This window comes from Neltuma alba, unplaced genomic scaffold (assembly GCF_004799145.2).
Source record: "Neltuma alba isolate B1F8T4 unplaced genomic scaffold, ASM479914v2 tig00007003_pilon, whole genome shotgun sequence".
NCBI classification, from domain to species: domain Eukaryota; kingdom Viridiplantae; phylum Streptophyta; class Magnoliopsida; order Fabales; family Fabaceae; genus Neltuma; species Neltuma alba.
The window spans coordinates 1-9,542 of record NW_021634648.1 but is presented as its reverse complement, the minus strand read 5'-3'; the positions used below and the strand labels follow the sequence as shown (position 1 = coordinate 9,542).

The following is a 9,542-nucleotide window of genomic DNA, read 5'->3' as shown; positions in this document are numbered from 1 at the left end:
ATTTTCTATGTATTAATTACATATAACTATCTTAAATACTTTTTTAATCCTGCCATGTGACTAAGGATGGGGGAGCTTTTTTTTTTTGTTTCCTTTGAAACGAATACTTCGGAGATTTCAGTGACTGAATAATAATTTAACTTTTCCGTTCATTTGATTAGAGCCGGGGAAAACGGGCCGAGCCCATCAGGCCGGCCCGTTTAGGCCCTGAAATTACAAGGGCCTGGCTTGATATTTTTCTCTTAAAATGAGAAACAAGCCCTGGAGGGCCGAGGGCTTAAAAGGGCCGGCCCTGGAGGGCCGCGGGCCGGCCCTTTTAAGCCCTTTTATAATTTTTTATTTTTTAAATTTTTTATATAATATTAATGTTATTAATTTTTTACATTGTTAATAATATTTCAAATATTTAGTTATTATTATCATTTTAAAATTAAATTTAGTTTTAGACAATAATTTATCCAATTAAATTTTTAAAAAATCGGTTAATTTAAACTTTAATAATGATTTGATTTATATTATATGCGTTGATATTTTTAAACTATATATATATTTGATAATAGAATATTTTTATACTTATATAACTTGTGATTCTATAATTTGAATTAGAAATTCATGAGTTTCAACAACAATGTTTCTCACATTAAAGTAAAATAATAGTTAGATTGCAAAATTCAAAAATAAAATTCTTATAAAGAAGAAAAACTTGATATTTTGTTACGAAAGAAAAGCATACTTATGAAGAAAAGTAATTAATTATAGTGATGATGAAGTTTCAAAAGATTAATGATAGTGTTTATTTATTGCACAATTGCATTATAGATAAAACTTTTAGATATTGTTATCTTGTTAATGAATGTTTTAGATGTTCTTAGATGTTGATGAATATTTATATATGATGATATTTTATATTTATGACTTAATTTTATTCATATTTATGTCTTTTATTAATAATTTCATTGGTTTATTTTTATATTTTTATAAAAAAATTTGATAAATATAAAAAAAATAGTATTTTTCCTTAAACGGGCCAAAAGCCCGCGGGCCGGCCCTGGCTCTGTAGCTTAAGGGCCGGGCTTAGCAAATTGGGGTATTTTTAAAATTTCAGTCCTGGAGGGCCGGGCCGGCCCTGATTCCCGGCTCTACATTTGATCATCGCTTTCTTTAGTTTTGAATAACTTCATGTCTATTTGGATGACGAGGACTAATTAAGGCTTTTGACTGAGAATTTTTGAAATGAGCAATCACGAATGAGATGTAATGGGGTTATTGTAATACTAGTACGTCGTATAGAAATGGATGGGTGTAAAAATATGGAACAACACTTTTAATATGATTTTTTATTTTTATGATAGAAAATGACAGATGATATATATGTAGGTCAATATTCCCCCTATTTTTTCCCTTTACCCTTAAAAATAGGAGTTTTGAGATATAGCAGTTGATTTATAGTAAATATATATATAGGGGGTGTTTGGGAACTTATAAAAGTATTTTTAAAAATTACTTTTCAGCAAAACGAGATAAATTTCCCTACATATTATTTCGTATACCGTAAAAATACTTTTAAAATTGTAATTTAGCTTCCGTCCAAACATTCCATAATAGTTGATGGAATAGTTTTAAGGTAAGAATTTTCATCATTATTTTGATAGTACCCTTTCTTCCTTTCTTTTTAATACAAAAAATTGAGAAATTAAGGCCAACAAATTAGAAAGTCCAAATAATCATTTAAAAATATTGAAGAAGCATTCTAATTAGCGATGAATATTAAACAAAAAAAAGGAAGCACAGGAAAATTCCCTGCCCCGCCATTGTGTGCGCGTGTGTGACCTTATTTGGAATCAGTCACCGGTCTTTTTTTTTTTTTGGGGGGGGGGGGGACAACCGATCTTAATTGTAGCTTAATTAAAGAGTGAACATTCATATCATGTCACATTATCTTAAGAGTTGTTTGGGTAAAAACAAAACTATAGTTTTAAAAGCATTTTTACGATATACAAAATAAATATATGAAGGAATTTATCTCGATTTGTAGAAAAATAATGTTGAAAAGAACTTTTATACTCATCAAATACCTCCTTATACTGCTTAGAAATCAGTCTTTCATCAAGCTGCGTGGGGCGTTTGTACTTTATACTAGCTGTGGTTTTAATTATAAACAAGTTTTTATAATTAGAATAGAAGGTAGTAGTTTAAATCAGACTAAATAAATTTCTCAACATTTTTTAAGGGTAGGATGGTAAATTCAAACACTCTATTTAAGAATATAATAAGTGCCTGAATTGTAATTAAAAAAATGTGAAATATATTTATTTAATGCGGTTAATACGTGATTTTCGCTGGGTAACACTATAATATTCCATTCTGTTTTTGTGTGCCCAATCCGGTGAGTATGCGCGCGCCTTATTCCATATTATTGCGTCTGAAACTGTGACGAAATTCATACTACTGAAGATTTTTTTTTTTTGTTGGTATTTTTCATTTTCACTCCAATAAAAACTCCATAAAAAGTAAAAACTGAGACAAGTGAGTGTGGCGGGAAAGGATAATGTGCGGCGCTTGTGGAGGGCCAACGACTACGTCACAAAATTACACAAAATATAATGAAAACAAAAATCGCACACCTTTTGTGGGCCCCCTTCATTATTCAGACTAATCCTTAAAATTATGATCACCCCCCAAATCATCAATTCTCCCTCTAAACCTGCTTATCTCTCTTAATCCCTGTTTCTATGTATTAGTATTAACTCACATGACCCTCCACCTGATAATCCCACTTGCTCCCTTCTCTTCCCTGTTATGTCCTCTGCATTCAGCTTAGCTGGTAACACCTGGAACTGGAACACCAACTCTTTTCTATTCTGCAGCATTCATTTTTTTAATTCATCTTCCCCCCCTCCCTTTCCAAGTGATCAAATCTTGTTAAATTTTCATTACTCTATTCATTTATTTATTTAATCATTTGAATGAGGTTAATTTTAGAGTAAGTAGTACAAATAGAAGCTTCTTCTTCACTTTAAACCTTTTTTGGGACGACGCATGCAAACATCCTTCGCAATTTGATTTATATTTTATAATATAATGGGAAACCATGTGTCCTGTGTTTCTTCAGGACTGTTACAGTCACAAATCCTAATGACGGAGAAATAAAGAAGCAATTCAGATCTACTATATACTGCAACTCTGCAACCTCTCGCTTCCGCTTCTTCTTCTTCACTCCTCTGGATTTTGACCCGATTTCGTCCGTTGCGTTCTGCTCCCTGTTTTGCGCAAATGTCTTGACCGATTTGTTTTCGTCTGCTGCATTGAAACCTCCGCTTTTGAGTCTCTCTCTCTCCATGTTTACTTGAGTCGGTGGGGCGGTGAAGGGAGGCGGGATGTTTCGTTCCGCCAGATGGAGGAGCGAGAAGCTCAGGATCAAAGCTGTTTTCAAACTACACTTTCATGCTACTCAGGTTAATTATCTTCATTTCCATTGCCTTTGCTTCAAGATTAATTGAACTTACATCTCTTTCATTCCTTTTTTGCTTTTGGGGTCTCTCGTTAGTTGGGATTGACCACTGTTTAGTTTGAACCGACATTGAGTTCTCTTCAAGATTAATCATAATCGCTCGCAACTACTACTACTAGTATTTAGCTCGGTCTTCTTCTGGTGATTCAGTCTGGGTTCTGTTTAGCTGCAAAGCAAAGATACCAGAGCCTTGTTTTACCACCAGTTTTTCTCTGAATTTTTATGATCAGTGTTATAAAAAGGAAAACAAGATCATTTTACCTTCTTCATTTTTCTCGAAAATTAGAGTCGGCAGGTGGGATTCATTCGATGGTGCGTGTAATGCGGATTAAGTTGGGAATTTAGATGGTGAATTGAGATGTTTTGCATTGCATTTTCAGGTGCTACAATCTGGGGTAGAGGCATTGGGAATATCTGTAATTCCGGTGGACGTCGGAAAGCCAACTACGAGACTAGAGAACGCAGCAGTTCGAGACGGGATTTGTAGATGGGAGAATCCTGTCTATGAAACAGTCAAATTTATTCAGGAGCCCAGGACTGGGAAGATCAATGACAAAATCTATCATTTTATAGTTTCAGCGGTGTGAAATTTCTTTCTTCACTCTTTAGCTGTGAATATTTAAGCAGTTTACTCCCCCCTCCCCCCCCCCCCCCAAGTGGTTGCGAATGTTTGAATGTGGTCTAATTTCTGCGTGTAGGGATTACCAAAAGCTGGTTCCATCGGCGAAGTTTCTATTAATTTCGCTGATTTTGCTAAAGCCACGAAGCCCTCCTCTGTTTCTCTTCCTATCAAGAATTCTCGTTGTGGAATCGTTTTGCATGTCAGTAACAGCTTTCATCTCCCTGAATTTATGTTTTTTAGAGATGGCATTGCCTGAAAATTAATTGAAACCTCACGAATCCTTGAAATGGAAAACATAATTCCCTGCAATCTTGAATTGCAAATTCCAGTGAAACTGAATTTGTTGCTCAATGAACAGGTCTCAATTCAGAGGCTACATGAAAATGGGGATCAAAGGTATAAGAATTATTTTTTTAATGTCTGCTTTTAGAGATCTATACTTCGCTTTGAATCCAACAGTTTCAGACGATGGTGTCCTTTATTGTCCAATAACATTAGCAGAGAGGAGGAAGAAAGTGAAGACGTCAAAATTGAATCCAATGAGCGAAGCTTAAGGAACTTTCTAAGCAATGGAGACACAAATAAAAGCACTACGATGAAATCTGCGGAAGTAAGGTTTCTCTCATTTTGGCTGGAAAATTACCTTCGCTTCCATTTAAGTTCTAGTCAATGCATAAATTTCAATGACGTAAAAATTCGCAATGATATCCGATGTGCGGATATTTTTAAGACCATTAAATTCCATCTTTCTCTATCTCACAGGACGTCTCTGCCGAACCAATGATCCACAGAGCCGAACTGAGTGCTGATTGCAGGACATCCAGCGAATCCGACCTTACATTGTCCAGTTCCGATGGAAGCTCTGGACTTGATACTCCCCGACAACTCGGACCGAGAAATACGAACAATATCCACCACAACCCAAATTCCTCGCCATTAACAACGTCAATGTATGAGAGATCACACTGGGACTGGTCAGCTAGTTCAGACCATGGTTTGAGTACAGATGATTCACCCAACGGTTCTCACGATGCCCTTCATAAGGAAAGATCCCATCAGGCGACGGATTTGGAGATTGAAAAACTCAAGTCTGAACTTGCCTCTTTGGCCCGGCAGCTCGATATGTCTGACTTGGAACTACAGACTCTTAGGAAGCAAATTGTAAAAGAAAGCAAAAGAGGGCAAGACCTCTCAAAGGAAGTTATCAGCTTGAAAGAGGAAAGAGATGCTCTCAAGGAAGAGTGTGACAACCTCAGGTCACTTCACAAACGCATGGACGAGGCTAAAATGAGGAGCAGAACACAATTGGAAGGTGGTGATCTGCGCACCCTTGTTGAAGAAATTCGACAGGAGCTGAGTTACGAAAAGGACCTTAATGCCAATCTTCGATTGCAGTTGGCGAAGACGCAGGAATCAAATGCTGAATTGGTTCTTGCTGTACAAGACCTGGATCAAATGTTGGAGCAGAAAAACATGGAAATTAACAATCTTTCCAGTACGCTTCAATTGAGCAGAAATTCCCAAGAGTTCAAGGGAAGCCTATCCAAATGTGTAATGGATGACGATGAAGATCAGAAAGTATTGGAGGAGATTGTTAAAGTGCAGCAAAGCAATTTGAAGGACTCACATTTACTTGAGCAAAAAATTTTGGAGCTGTATGGTGAAATAGATATGCATAAGAGAGACAAAGATGAGATGGAGGTGCAGATGGAGCAGCTTGCACTTGACTACGAAATATTGAAACAGGAAAACCATGAAATTTCATATAAGTTGGAGCAGAGTGAACTGCAGGAACAATTGAAACAATACGATAGCTCTTCTCTTCCTGATGCTGTGAATGACCTTGAAGAGCATATTGAGAGCCTCGAAAATGAACTGAAGGTACAGTCACGGGAATTATCAGAGTCTCTGGAAACAGTTAAGGATCTCGAAAACCATATCAGAAGATTAGAGGAAAACCTGGAGAAACAAGCACAAGGATTTGAAGCTGACTTAGAAGCTGTGACGCGTGACAAGGTCGAGCAGGAGCAAAGAGCCATCCGGGCAGAGGAAGCTTTGAGAAAGACCAGATTGAAAAATGCTAATGCTGCTGGGAGGCTTCAAGAGGAATTCAAAAGGCTCTCAATGCAAATGGCCTCTACATTTGATGCAAATGAGAAGGCTACCATGAGAGCATATGCAGAGGCAAGTGAACTGCGTGCACAGAAAAACCTTTGGAAGAAATGCTACATAAAGTCAAGGAAGAGCTCCAGTCCGTTAAAAATGATTATGAGGTAAGGTTGAATGATCTGTCCAATCAAATAGAATCGATGGCCACTCAGATACACCAGATGTTGATGGAAATTGAGGAGAAATCCAAGCTTCTTGAAAAACAGAAAAATCATGAAGAGCAAATTGTAGGGAGTTCTCCGAGGAGATCCAGACCTTAAAAACTGAGAATGAAAGGCTTAAAGGGGAGGTTGTATACTACATTGAGCAAGCAGAGCAGAAAGAAAGTCTCAGAATTGAGTTGGAACTTACGAAGAAATCAGTTGAGGAGTCAGAGATCCTGGCGCAGAGAGGAAGTGATGAAAGAAATGAGCTGGTGAGTACAATTGCTTTGCTGAAGAAGGAAGTGGAGAAGACACTTGAAGATCTAAATAGGATGAGAATTGTGAAGGATGAAACAGAGACTATGGCCAGGTCATTCCAATCAGAGTTGGAAGCAGTTAGAGATCAATGTAGTGACTTGAGACGTTCTCTTCATGAGGATGAGGCAGAGAAACAAAAACTAAGAAAGCAAATTTTCCAGTTAAAGAGTGAACTAAAGAAGGAAGATGCAGTGACCAACATTGAAAAGAAGTTGAAGGATGCTAATGGACACCAGCAATTTTCTGCCACTGCAAAGAACAAAAAATCTGCTTCAATCCCTCAGAATTCGAAAGAGATTGCAACTCTGAGGGAAAGAATAAAAATGCTCGAGGTAACTTTGCCCATTATTTATCACTCATTTCGTATTTTATTACGATAAAACGAAATACTGATGGCAATGTTGATATGGGATGATGACAAAAGGAATATTTTATGACAGGGCCTGATAAAGTCGAAGGAAACTGCACTGGAAGCGTCTACAACTATTTTTTTGCAGAAGGAAAAGGAACTACAAGACAAAATAGAGGAGTTGGAGAGCAAAGTGGAAGAATTCAATCAGAGTAGTGGTTTGCAAAAGGTTATACCTCTTCCTATATTGCAAAACGTCACCATTTGTGAACTGATTTATGCCTCTAGGCCGTTGTCACATCAGATCCATCCAAATGCCTTGATGGCCAACAGGAAAATTTCAACTATTTGTCTCCAACTTGTGATTTATCTTTGTTTAAAGTTTCATTCCATTTTTCTTCCAACAAATTTGATTTTGAAGTTAGTTTCGTTACTTTATATATATAATGCTATAGAATTGTATATACGAAATACATTTACAATGGGATGCCTTTCCAACAGGTTGCTGAAGATCAAAGCATTGCTCCTTCAACTGTGGGAGCAGGAGATCCAGCGGAGCATCTCAATGGTGCTACGGGTCCATCTCAAGAAAATTGGTAAGTTCAGCACTAGAATTTTGTTTGCTCTTTAATGTATGAGCCTTTTTCCTCCCTTATCTACGCTATTATTACTCTGTCAACTTATGGGTCCTTTTTTTTCCCTCTCCATGGCAGCGATATAAACTCGTCAACTTCCAATGATGATAAAGGGATGGGCAATGTTTGTGATATATTAGCGGAATTAGAATCAGTAAAGGAAAGGAACAAAGCAATGGAGAGTGAATTAAAGGAGATGCAAGAGAGATACACAGAAATGAGTCTGAGATTTGCAGAAGTAGAAGGTGAAAGGCAAAAACTTGTTATGACAGTGCGGAACCTCCGGATTGCATATAAAGTCAAATAAAATGTTCCTGATATGTTGGAGCCTGCAGTGTATAGTGTATAGTTTGAGCAGGAAGGCGCCTTGCGGTAGAGGATCACAAATTAAAATGAATAAATTAATATCTATACTGCCTACTGGCAGCGTAATTGTATTTTGTGAAGCCCCATTGGGCACAATTTTACAAAATTTACCCCAAATCAGTGATGTTAAATATCACTCAGTTGCATATTCTGGTAGAAATATTTTGTGACGTGCATTTTCTTTTCTTTTCTTTTCTTTTTTTCCTTTTGGGTTGTTATTTATACATTATTTTTATTGTAAAAAAAAAATATTTCCCTTGGTATAATTAACAGTACTTTGGGAGAAAATGCTCCCTTGGCAGCGGCTTATTATTTGCCAGCTTCCTTGGTTGGTTTCCTTATATCCATTAGTTCCTAAGATATATCAGGGAAATATCCAAAAATTAAAGATCCATCTTTCATGGTATGCTGACTGAGCTAATCTATTGGGGCAAAAGTTAACTTGTCTTAGAAAATATGTAACCCATGAGGTCTCTTATCTCATTCAGGGGCATTTCTCGGATTAATAATAAGGACACCCTATCTACTTTGAAGAATTTTACCCATAATTATGAATTTTTCTTGGGAGATCTTTAATTCCTATGAAATAAAGAAAGAGGCCAAATAACACAGCGAATATTTTGTGGAGAATGATGGAAGAATATTATTTAATTTGATGAGCTAAACGATCAATTTTATTTTATTTTATTTTTTGAAAAAAAGAAGGATGCAACCTTCAACTTGGAATTGTATTACTCATTAGATTATTCAAATTCGGAGCCGAACTGCGTTACACATGTGGAGCAGACAAGATCTGCAGCGGCCCATGATCCTAGAATATATTGGCTATGCGCCTACTCTACGCTGAGAATTATTGTGATAAATACTAATAATCACAATAATCCTGCTTGAGTAGCCAGTTTGTATAAAATCTGATGTTGGATAAAAACCAAACTATTATAATATTCAAAATAAATATTTAAAAATTTATCTCGTTTATAAAAAAAAATTTAAAAGTATTTTTTTAAAGTTTCTAAACACCTTATTGGTCCATTATACCTATAAGGTTGATTAGTGAGTTTGTACATGAGTTTCTCCTCTTTTTTTTTTTTTTAAATATTAGTGTTTTGGTCTGAAGTGTGTACATTTGAGTTTAAACTGCTATGGTCAACTAAAGCGACAGAGTATTTTTGTTTAATTTTGATAAAGATTTTCTGAAACAAAAAATATGATAATGAAGACTGGGGATACGTTTTTCTAACAAAGACTACAGTTTTTTTTTTTTAAATTTTTCCAATGACTACACGCTATTAATCAATGCTCCCTTGCTGTAAAAATATATACTCCTCCGGTCTTTAATAAGACCCATTTAACTAATTTGGTTAGATTAAGGAAGTTAGGTAAGTAGTTAATTATAATAAATGTGACACGTTTTTTCTAAAATGCCATA

The 9,542-nt window shown here is 36.0% G+C and overlaps 1 pseudogene; it reads left to right on the top strand.

Annotated features, from left to right (window-relative positions):
- The first annotated feature begins 3,108 nt into the window (after positions 1 to 3,108).
- Positions 3,109 to 8,273, top strand: LOC114751670 (myosin-11-like; annotated as a pseudogene).
- The last annotated feature ends 1,269 nt before the right edge of the window (positions 8,274 to 9,542 follow it).